The 12,484-nt window shown below is 44.3% G+C and overlaps 1 pseudogene; it reads left to right on the plus strand.

Moving 5' to 3' along the window:
- Positions 1 to 323: 323 nt before the first annotated feature.
- On the plus strand, positions 324 to 4,403 carry LOC130140582 (uncharacterized; annotated as a pseudogene).
- The last annotated feature ends 8,081 nt before the right edge of the window (positions 4,404 to 12,484 follow it).

Here is a 12,484-nt window from a genome sequence, read left to right on the forward strand (position 1 = left end):
GGTAATTGAATTGCAGGCGCGTCTGGACTTGAGGTAAGTGTTCAGACTTTGATGATGGTGATTTCGTGATTTGTAGTGGGGAATTGCTTGTTGGGTAAACGGATGTGTTAATTCGTTGCTTAGAATTGGATTGAGCTAGTTGGTTTAGACTGCTAATTCCTGAATGGAATTATAGCAGGTAATAGAGTGGTAGAATCGTGACGATGAGCAGCGAAGGAAGAGGAGTAGGAAGAGTCCCAAGAAGGGGCGCTGGTAGAGGATCCAGGGGTAGAGGACGCGCTCGAGCTAGAGCTGTAGAGGATCTTGGAATGGGTGCTGGAGCGATGGAAAATTTAGGAGTTGATGCTGGAGTAGCAGCAAACCCCGGAATAGAAGTTAGACCTGTTGTGGACCCGAGAATGGAAGCTGTAATGAGAACGTTGGAACGGATTGGTGATATAATAGAACGGCAGACTCAGGAGCGAGCTGCTCCGGTTGCCCAAGTCGTCGAGGCTGTTGCTGTTGCTAATGAGAACCAAGGTCAGGGGCAAGTGGTTGCGAATAGACCTATGCACCAGCTGGTAGAACAATTCATAAAGTTGAAACCACCCAAGTTTTCTGGGAAAGGTGACCCGGAGGCTGCACCTCGATGGGTAGAGGAGCTTGAGAAAGCTTTTGAGGTTTTGGAATGTAACGATCATGAGAAGGTGACCTTAGCAGTATATCAACTGCAGGATAATGCTAACGATTGGTGGAAAGCCACCAGGGATAGGATTTTTCCTGAAGGTACAGCCAAGACTTGGGCTGTTTTTACCGAGAGTTTTTATGAGAAATACTTTTCAGCTAGTGCCAGAGAAAGAAAACTCGCGGAATTTATGAGACTCCGCCAAGGTCAGATGACGGTAGATCAGTACGAGGCGGAATTCGCGAGATTGTCTAAGTTCGCGCTGAGAATGGTGGAACACCCTGAGGATAAGGCGCGAAGATTTCTAGATGGATTGAGAGCGGACATCCGTAGCCAGTTGCTACTAGTAAATCTGGGAACGTATGAGCAGATATTTGATAGGGCCTAAATTCTTGAGCGGGATCAGATGGATAGAGCCGCCGCATCTGGATCGAAGTTTGTCCAGTTTGTCCAGGGTTGGAATAATCGTAATCCGGGAAAGAGGCCGATGGTGGATAATAGGCGTTTTACTCCACCAGCTAAAAGGAATATTGGAAAGCCAATCCGAATTGGGAATGGTCCGTGTAGGATTTGTGGAGGTCGACATGGAAACGGGCCTTGTCCAACCAGGGGTGGAGCTTGCTTTGGATGTGGAGGATTTGGGCATCATATAAAGAATTGCCCCAATTCCAGGCAGAATAGACCGCTTGCTTTGCCGCCACCTCGGAATGAGAATCAAACTGGAGTGGCCCAGACAGCGAATCTGAATCAGAATAGGCCTCAAGCGCAAGGACGAGTATATGCGATGGCCAGACAAGAGGCTGAGAACGCACCAGGGGTTGTCACAGGTACGATTTCTCTGTGCAACCATGCTGTGTATGCTTTATTTGATCCTGGAGCGTCGCATTCCTTTATATCGAAACAGTTTATGGAGTTAGTTGGAATAGAACCGCAATTGCTTGATGTTGTGCTATGTGTGACGACTCCTTTAAACGATAAGATGTTGATATCTCTGGGTTGTCCAAACTGTAAGATTGTGGTTGGGAATATGGAAGAATTGATTGATTTGGTAGTTCTAGATATGTATGATTTTGACGTGATAGTAGGGATGGATTGGTTGTCTAAGCAGAGGGCTGTAATGGATTGCAATAGCAGGGTGATCCAATTTAATCCTGTTGGACATCCGGAATTTGAATTTGTACGAAGTCGAGGAGGACCCTCGATCCCGTTGATATCCTCGGTGGAAATGGCGAAATTGTTGAATGAAGGATGTCAAGGATTTCTAGCTGTGCTAGTGGATTCGACGGCTGAAGAGCCGAGACTTGAGGATATAGCGGTAGTGTGTGATTATCCCGATGTGTTTCCTCAAGAATTACCGGGATTACCGCCGGAAAGGGAAGTAGAGTTTGTAATCGAGTTGGCACCTGAAACTGAGTCAATCTCGAAGGCACCTTATAGAATGTCGCTATCTGAGTTAAAGGAATTAAAGGTGCAGATGCAAGAGTTGTTAGATAAGGGGTTTATTCGTCCCAGTGCGTCTCCGTGGGGAGCGCCAGTTTTATTTGTAAGGAAGAAAGATGGGTCATTAAGGTTGTGTATAGACTACAGGCAGCTGAATCAAGTGACAGTTAAAAATAAGTATCATTTGCCAAGGATTGACGATTTGTTTGATCAGTTACAAGGGGCTTCGGTATTCTCAAAAATTGATTTGAGAACGGGGTATCATCAGTTGAGAATTAGGAAGGAAGATGTACTAAAGACGGCATTTAGGACGAGATATGGACATTATGAATTTATGGTGATGCCGTTCGGATTAACGAACGCCCCTGCTGCCTTTATGGATTTAATGAATCGGGTATTTAAGGAATTCTTAGATCAGTTTGTGATTGTCTTTATCGACGATATACTGGTGTACTCGAAAAGCCGGGAGGAGCACGAATTTCATCTGCATAGAGTGTTGCAAACTTTGAGGAAGAGCGTAATGTACGCTAAGTTTAGCAAGTGCGAATTTTGGCTTAGTCGAGTAGCGTTTCTCGGTCATGTAATTTCCGGAGAAGGAATTTCTGTGGATCCGTCGAAGATTGAGGCTGTGACAAAGTGGCCTAGACCGACAACGGTAACAGAAGTTCAGAGTTTTCTGGGTCTGGCTGGATATTACCGTCGCTTTGTGGAAGGATTTTCGGCAATAGCAATGCCGTTGACTTAATTATTGAAGAAGGAGAATAGATTTGAATGGACAGATCAGTGTGAAGGAAGTTTTCAGGAGTTGAAGCGGAGGTTGACAACGGCACCAGTGTTGACGATTCCATTAGGACCGGGAGGATATGAAATATATAGTGACGCGTCGTTGAAAGGATTAGAGTGTGTGTTGATGCAACATGGGCGAGTGGTAGCATATGCATCCAGGCAGTTGAGGCCACATGAATTGAATTATCCGACGTATGACTTGGAGTTAGCCGCAATAGTGTTAGCCCTGAAGATTTGGCGACATTATTTATGCGGAGAAAGATTTCAGATCTATACTGACCATCAAAGCCTCAAGTATTGATTTTCGCAGAAAGAGTTGAATATGAGGCAACGACGTTGGATGGAATTATTGAAAAATTATGATTGTGATATTCTATATCACCCTGGAAAGGCAAACCGAGTTGCGGATGCGTTGAGCCGAAAATCAAGCATCGCGCATTTAATGGTCGAGGAGTGGATCCTACTGGAGAATGTGCGAGACTCGGAGTTCAAGTTTGAAATAAGTCAAGTCTCGAGTCTGTTAGCTACGTTAAAGATTGAGCCAGAGATCCAGGTTAAAGTTAAAGCTTTGCAGTCTACGGACCCAGAGATACAGAAGGTTATTGAGATGGATGTTACTAAGAGAAAGCCGGATTTTAAGGTATCCGAGGACGGGGTATTGAAATTTCGTGGGAGGTTATGTGTGCCAGATGATGCGGGAGTTAAGGAAGAAATTTTGTCCGAAGCGCATCGCAGTCAATATAGTATCCACCCAGGCAGTACTAAAATGTACAGGAATTTGAGGCAATATTATTGGTGGAACGGTATGAAGTCGGATATTGCGAAGCACGTGGCTAAGTATCTAACATGCCAGCAGGTGAAAGCGCAACATTGTAAACCTGGAGGATTGTTGCGACCGTTGGAAATCCCAGAGTGGAAATGGGAGCATATAACCATGGATTTTGTGTCGGGATTGCCGAAAAGTCAAAGAGGTCATGACACCATTTGGGTGATTGTCGACAGATTAACTAAGTCGGCACACTTTTTGGCAGTGCGAAAGGATTTCGCGTTAGAACGGTATGCAGAGTTGTACGTGCAGCAGACAGTTCGCCTGCATGGGATACCAGTGTCTATAACATCGGATCGTGATCCTAGGTTTACCGCCAATTTTTGGAAAAGTCCGCAGATGGCGTTAGGATCCAAGTTGCACTTCGGTACAGCTTATCATCCTCAGACAGATGGCCAGTCTGAGAGGACGATTCTGACACTAGAGGATATGCTCAGGGCATGTGTGCTGGATTTTCAAGGTAAATGGGACGAGCAACTGCCCTTAGTGGAGTTTGCTTACAATAACAGCTTCCAGCAGAGCATTGGAATGGCGCCTTTTGAAGCGCTATATGGCCGTGCCTGTAGAACACCCGTGTGTTGGGACGAAGTAGGAGAACGAGCTATAACAGGGCCGGAGTTGGTTGAGCAGTCGATCGAGGCAGTTAAGATCATTCGTGAAAGGCTGAAGACAACGCAGAGCCGTTAAAAGAGTTACGCAGACAGAAGGCGAAGACCTCTGGAATTCCAAGTAGGGGATCACGTATTTCTAAAAGTGTCGCCCATGCGAGGATTGTCCCGGTTTGGTAAGAAGGGGAAGTTGAGTCCGAGATATGTGGGACCCTTTGAAGTGCTAGAAAGAATTGGAGATCTGGCGTATCGCCTTGCGTTACCGCCGAATATGTCGCAGGTGCATAACGTGTTTCACGTATCAATGTTGAGGAAATATGAACCGGACCCGACGCATGTGTTGAATTACGAAGAAATAGAAGTGGATGATAAAGTATCGTACGTCGAGAGACCGATCAGGATTGAAGATCGGAAAGAACGGGTTCTGAGAAATAAGACGATCCCAATGGTCAAGGTTATCTGGGAGCACCACGGGACTGAAGGCGCAACCTGGGAAAGCGAAGAAATGATGCAACGTCAGTACCCCCAGTTGTTTGAATAGCGGTAAGAATTGTAAATTTTTAGTAGTGGTAAGATTGTAAATTTCGAGGACGAAATTTTATAAGAGGGGAAGATTGTGACATTCCGAAATTTCCGCCAATTGGAAATTATGAAATAACTGAGTTTTATGAAATGTGCTTGTAGTAAGTTCTCGCCCGGTACTGATCATTCCTGGGAATGCTAACCATTAGGGAAAGGCTAATAGGGGAATTAAATTCGCGCGACTAAAGAAAATTCGATCGTGAATGGATTTCGACCATTAAATCGCGTAAGTGATATTTTGAGCCACTGTTGGCCGGTCCAAGGATAGTTAGGGGTCAGTTCACCACTGTCCTAGTGGTGGATTGCGGGTGATTCCGTTGGACCACGAAACGACTTGACGAATGATTCTGAAATTATACCGAACGATCATACCCCTCGGATCAAGTAATTGATCTTCGCGATTTTAATGACAACCGAGGTCGTCACGCACCGAACGGACTTGCACGTTACTCGATTTAGTATCAGTCATAAGTCGATTTCGCGAATTTCCCCAGCAAGCCGCCCGTTAGCTCGAGAAACGCTCGAGATGCGTTTAATAGAATTTAATTATTGAATTTTTTCCCAACTTGGACACCGGAAAATTAGGAAGTCAAGCCGGAACATTAGGACGACGTTGCACGTGACACGTGTCAATTTTTGGTGCGCTCAAATTCTTCGGAAAAATTCGATTTCGACGAGAAATGGAGAAAGTGACAATTTTGCCCTTAAGGATTTATAAAAGGAAAAAGGACACTATAAGTGCCATAACTTGTGTACAGAGATCACTTTGGTGCCATAACTTTTTTTCGGATCACTTTGGTGCCAAGTTGGAGGAAAAACGATCACTTAAGTGTCATAAGTTTTTTTTGGATCACTTCAGTGCTAAAATTTTTGAAAAACGATCACTTAAGTGCTAAAATTTTTTAAAAGCGATCATTTAAGTGCTAAAATTTTTGAAAAACAATCACTTAAGTGCCAATCTCCGACGAGCCTCCGGCGAGCCACGTCAGCTTCAGAAATTAATAAAAAAAAATGCCACGTCGGATTTCCGGCAAAAAATTGTGTACGGCACCGGAGTTGGCACTTAAGTGATCGTTTTTCAAAAATTTTAGCACTAAAGTGATCCAAAAAAAACTTATGACACTAAAGTGAGCGCCGTACACAAGTTATGGCACTTGTAGTGTTCTTTTGCCATTTATAAAAGGTTAGTTTTGGGCAAGGGGCATTTTGATCATTTTTGCTTTAGATATTTTTTGGTCAAAGTTCCTATTTAAGTCTAGATAAGACTCTCTCTCCTCATTCCTCTCTCTTCCCCTTGCCGTGAGTTTCCCCCCCCCCCCACCGTAGACTCTCTCTCTCTCCTCTCTCTCATTCCCCCATTCGGTTCTCTCTCTCCCCCGTGAAATTTTCCCCCACCGTGAACTTCTTCCTCTTCCACCGTGAAGCCACGCCGGCGCCGCCGCTCACCACCACCACCCGGACCGCCCTCTAGCCGCCGCTCGCCGCCGTACCAGCCCCAAACCGCCGCCACCAGCCACCGTTTCTCTCTCTTTTCCTCTCTCTTTCAAGTGGCAGTGAGCCACAACCAGAGAGCCGGACTGCTGCCGCAAGCCGATCGCCGTTGCCGAGCTTCGCCGCCGTCCCCGCCGTGTCCGATTTAGTGCCGCCGCTTTCCGTTCTAGCCGCGATAGTCTAGAACGCGGGTAAGTCGCGCTCTAAACCCGATTTGGGACTTCGGGTATCGACGGGCGATTTTGGGCGAAATCTGTATAAAGTTAGGTGCGGAATTGTATGAATTGGTAGTGGAAATTTTATGGCGGGCCTTGGGATTTAATTCGGGCATTAATTATTGGAAATTAGAAAATAACAGTGGCTGTGATCTAATGTTCATGGGGCCGTGATGGGCCGATCGGGACGCAAGTTGGATTTTTAGAACTGAGAAATTATGGTGAGAAAGTCCTGTGAAGGACCGGAATCGATTTGACGTTGTTTGGTTAGAGAAAAATAGCAATTTCTGTGTTTATTGTGCGTTTGGAATATAATTGAGTTGGGATAGTGGAATTGAATGTGTGATTGTGCAATTGGTTGATTTAATTATGACTGTTGGGTGCACGCGTGGCCAGATTATTTTAATTATTATCATTGGTCATGTTGAATGCTGAGTGAGCATGGGTTGTGTGTAATTGATGCGTGCACGGGCCACGTGTGATTGGCCAGTTGTGTATGGTACATACATGTTGAGTATGTGCATGAGTAAGGAGAAGTTGTGGTGTGGCAAGTGATGGTGGGAAAGTGTGTGAAAGTGCGAAAGTGCGAGTTTGGGATCGGGCCGAGTATCATAAACTCGGGCCGCGATCACGTAGGTCTGTTGCATTTGGCACAGGCTGAGGCTTGAAAAAGCAAGAATGAGAATCGGTCCGAGGCACGATCAGCTCGGGTGAGACCGGGATTGGACCGAGGCATTATAAGCTCGGGTTCCAATCATGTAGGCCTATCGCATTTGGCGCGGGCTGAGTTGGGATCGAGCCTAGGGCGTGTGATGCTCAGGTCGCGATTGGGGCCTGAGGCGTGAACGGGTACGCGGGCCGGATGTGGTGAATGGTCGCAATGTACCTGAGGCGTGTACGTCTACGCGGGTCACTGGCGAGGAATGTGGAAAGTGATGATGAGAATGAAAAGAACGCAATACGTGGGGAAATTGCATATGCGTGTGATTGTGTATAATATGCCTATTGTCTGAAGATTTGGCGCGTGTGAATGTGCTTTGTAATTGTCTGGAGGTACGTGATAGCCTAGGTTGGGTTTAGGGGTTTACTTGCTAAGATATAATCTCATGGTTGTGTAAACCAAAAATTTTCAGAACCCCGACCTGAGCGATGAATCCTCCACCACCGCCACCAGTATGTTTTGGAGTACCAGTGCATACGGAGTATGAGGTAGCTGAGTTTCCGATGGGTGACGGGATGACCTGGATAAGACTCACGACGACCGTGTTTGTAGAAGTGGGAAAGCTTGCCTTGGATGAGAACCATTTTTGAGGTTGAACGTTAGGTCATCGACTCCTTTTTGATTTTGGTAGTTTCAGTAAAGTGTGAACTGGTAGACAGAGGTTTGTTTTATTGTATATATGGTGGAACAAGTTGAACAAGAAATGGAAATGTATATTCTCCCAATTCTCCCCAGTTTAAGTTTGTCCGGGTGTTTTATGGTTTTCGTTTGCGCGATTAAATCTCTGATGTTTAGTTGAGGTCGGCGATAACCTGGGACGTCGCAACTGTTCGACCGGAGGCGGGATGTCGCGGGCTCGACGGGGGTTCGGGGCGTGACACAAGCACTACGAGCCATGGTGGTTCAGGATAGTCCCAATATGGTATTTCTAATGGAGACAAAAAATCAAGAAAGCGTGCTAGATCGAGTACAAAAGCAACTAAATTTTCAAAGCAAGTTTGTGGTGAACCCATTGGGGATAGCGGGGGGATTAGCTGTTTTGTGGAATAACTCTGTTGATATTAATATCGAGGAAGCCTCACAGGAACTCATCAATTTGATATGCACGGATGTGGACAGTGGGAAGACAATGAGGATTACTTTTGTCCATGCGCCAAATGTGATCCAGGAGAAAGTCAAATTTTGGGACAAGTTGAGACTGGTAAGCTTATTAGATTCTTCACCATGGTTGTGTTTAGGTGATTTTAATGAGGTTTTATATGACTGGGAAAAAGTGGGAAAACTCGAGATAAGCGAATCTTGCCTAAATGCCTTCCGAGAATGTTTAGATGACTATGCTTTGATGGAGATGGATTGCAAAGGATGTGCATACACTTGGGCGAACAATAGGGAAGGAGAAAATTTTGTAAAGGAAAAACTGGATAGGGTGTTCTGCAACTTAGACTGGCGGCTTTTATTCCCAGCAGCTGAGGCTTTTGCACTAGTGGCTAATGGTTCTGATAACATTCCTCTTTTACTGGATTCCTCAATTGAAGTTGTACGAAGAAGAAGAGAATTTCGCTTTGAAGCGTACTGGAATGAGGAAGCGGAGTGCAGCAAGATTATAAAGGAGGCATGGCAGTCCCCATTTCTGGAAAATGCAGGCTTAAAGGAGAAATTACAGGTGGTAACCAGGGTTTTGACCATATGGAGTAAAAAGAAATTTTCGAATAGTCATCACAAAATCGAATCCTTAAAGAAGGAGCTGCTAGAAATTACAAATAACACTCATGTTCTTAAGGAAAAAAGCAAAATTCTGAGCATAAAACAGGAGATTGAAACTCTTTGGCGACGCGAGGAGATGTATTGGAGGATGAGATCGCAGATCAATTGGTTGAAATGGGGGGACAAAAATACAAAATATTTCCATGCGACAACTATTTAGAGGAGGAACAGGAATAGAGTATCCATGCTGCAATCCCCTGAAGGAAAGTGGATAAGGGATAAAAATCAGCTTCAGCAGATGACTATGACATATTTTACTGATCTTTATACCACTGTGGGTCAAAGAAACATATTACCCATACTGAACCAGATTTCCAGGCAGGCAACAGATGAAGTAAATGAAACTTTGGTGACAGAGGTAACAATGGCAGAGGTTAAAACAGCAGTATTTCAGCTAGGAGCGTCTAAAGCCCCTAGACCAGACGGATTAAATGGTATATTCTTTCAAGGCCATTGGGATGTTATTAAGCAGGATTTATTCTTGGTAGTTAAAATTTTTTTCATGTCTGGAATCATGGAACCAATACTGAATAGAACTTCTATTTCCTTGGTACCAAAAAAGGCTAATCCAGAAAAACTAGAGCAATTCCGACCCATCAGCTTGTGCAATTTTGCATACAAGATTATCTCAAAAATTCTAGCTAACAGGTTAAAAACTTTGCTGCCTAAACTGATTTCTGAGGAACAAAGTGCTTTTGTTAAAGGAAGACAAATACAAGACAATATAATGATTGTACAAGAGGTCCTACATCAATTGAGGATCCGCAATCGCAAGAGAAAATTCCAAGCTATCCTCAAACTAGATATGCAAAAGGCGTATGACAGAGTGGAATGGGACTTCTTGGAAGCTAGCCTGTTGAAAATGGGATTTTGCACTAAATGGGTTGGATGGGTGATGCAATGTGTATCTACTGTAACTTTCAATGTGAGGCTTAATGGAGAACCTCTCCCTTTTTTCAAGCCAACTAGAGGTATTCGGCAAGGAGACCCCTTATCACCCTACCTCTTCATTCTAGTCACAAATTGTTTATCTTTTCTAATGAAAGAAGCTGTGGAAAATGAAAGCATCAAGGGGATTAAGTTAAACAGGTATTGTCCAACCTTATCCCACTTGTTATTTGCGGATGATTCCATCTTTTTCTTGAATGGAACAGTATTAGAATGCCAGAATATTTCAGCAGTCCTAAATCAATATTGTTATGCTTCTGGACAAGCGATAAACTTGAACAAGTCAGGGATTTTTTTCAGTAAAGGATGCCCGCAGTCATTGAGGGATAACATGGTAAGGGAATTGAGGATTCCAGAGATTAGCCATACAAGGAAATATCTTGGAATTCCATCTGATTGGGGTGCTTCTAAAAAAGATATGTTTACTTGGATTTTGGGGAGAGTAAATTCTAAACTGGAGGGTTGGAAGGAACAATTGATATCAAAGGCTGGGAAAGAAATTTTGCTGAAAACTGTGGTCCAAGCATTGCCACAATATGCCATGTCCATATTTAAAATCCCTGTCTCTGTTTGTAAAGCCATAGAGCAGAAAATAGCTAATTTTTGGTGGAAAAACAGCACCTCAAGAGCTGGAATGCACTGGCAAAAGTGGGAAATTCTAAAGACCGGGAAAGATGAGGGAGGCATGGGCTTTAGAGACTTGCTCACGTTCAACAAAGCTATGCTAGGTAAACAAGCTTGGAGGTTAATCACAAACCCAGCTACTTTATGGAGCAGAATACTGAAGGGACTTTCTTTTAGCCAAAAGGAATTCTGGCATGCTAAAAAGGGAACAAGACCATCTTGGGGATGGCAAAGTCTGCTAGTGGGGAGGGATGCCATTGCAAATTCAACAATGTGGTCTATTGGAAACGGGCAGAGAGTAAATATCAGGGAAGATAAATGGTTGAAGAGGGGAGTGATTGGAGGGCCAGCAAATGTTAATGAACCTAAGAAGGTAGCAGAATTGATAGATGTTGCAGAGGGCCAATGGAATGAGCAAAAGCTTGAAGAACTCTTCGATGAACAAACAAAGCAAGAAATTCTGTCCATTCCAATTCAACCACAGGAAACAAATGATGAATTATTCTGGAAGGGAACAAAATCTGGATGCTACACAGTAAAAAATGGGTATAATATAATCAGGCAAGAATCGAGCAAGAAATTGGCAGAACAACCCTCATCCTCTACTCAAACACCTAGAGCATTGTGGAACTCTATATGGAATCTAAAGGTATGCACAAAAGTGAAAATTTTTCTGTGGAGTACATGTCAGAACGCATTACCAACGAAGGAAAATTTGTGGAAAAGGAAAATAGTACCTGATCCATTGTGCACTCTATGTCGAAGCGAAGTGGAAACAACAGAACACACTTTGTTGCTCTGTCCCTAGATCCAACAGGTATGGTCTAACCCAAAACTCAAATTATCTGTTTCAAAGCAGGGGATAACTCGAATTGAAGCATGGTTAATGAAGTTTACAAAGAAACAGAATGGATTACCATCTCTGGAAATGGTGGCGACTACTCTGTGGCATATCTGGAAATCCCGGAACAACTCGATCTTTAGAGGCCAAAATCCAAATGCGGAGGAAACTGTAGAAGTTGCGCAAGTGATGGAAGAAAATTATGAAAAATGGGGGATTCATATGGCAAAAATAGGGAACGGAAGAGAAGGGGCAGCTTCACCAACCTGGATTGCACCGGAGAGAGGGAAGTTGAAAATCAATGTTGATGGCTGGGATCAACCGACGGTGCGATAGCGTGCATTTGCCGGGATCACACCGGGGTCTCGTCGATGGACTCACAAAATCTGTCAAGGCATCCTCGGTGGCTCAAGTTGAAACACTAGCTGTACTGGAGGCAATGAGATTTGCAAAACACTTGAAGTTTGAAGGAAGTTATAGTTCATCGATAGACTTGAACCGATTCGTACATTGTCGGGTGCGATCAAGTCAATTGGGAGATTCGAGTGCTCATTAAAGAATGCAGGGACCTTCTTGTGGACCTCCCTTTGTTGCAGTTGGAGTATTGTCCAAGGAGTTAAAATTCGGTTGCAGACTGGGCAGCGAAAAACCACCGAAACCAACTTCTTCCACTGAACTGGCTGTCTTCCCCACCCCCGGCCCTCTGGGCCTTGCTTTGTAAAGATTCCCCGCGTCTGGGCTTAGCTACTCTATCATGTTTATGATATAAATAAAAATCTACTTTGGTTGACCAAAAAAAAAAATTCTTCTCCACATCTCTTTGTTGCAGGCATTCATCGACAGGTGCTAATCAATGGAGAGGACGTGCTGATTCTTTCCAATTTCTAGTCGAGCCTTGCCAGGTGGCTGGTAAGGTCAACCTTCCCAGCCCTCGTCTCTGGCCAGTCTGTGAGGTTCGGCGACCGGCTGGAGCA

This window comes from Syzygium oleosum, unplaced genomic scaffold (assembly GCF_021117445.2).
Source record: "Syzygium oleosum isolate NSW1041296 unplaced genomic scaffold, Sole_v2.1 Sole_v2.01, whole genome shotgun sequence".
Taxonomy (NCBI): Eukaryota; Viridiplantae; Streptophyta; class Magnoliopsida; order Myrtales; family Myrtaceae; genus Syzygium; species Syzygium oleosum.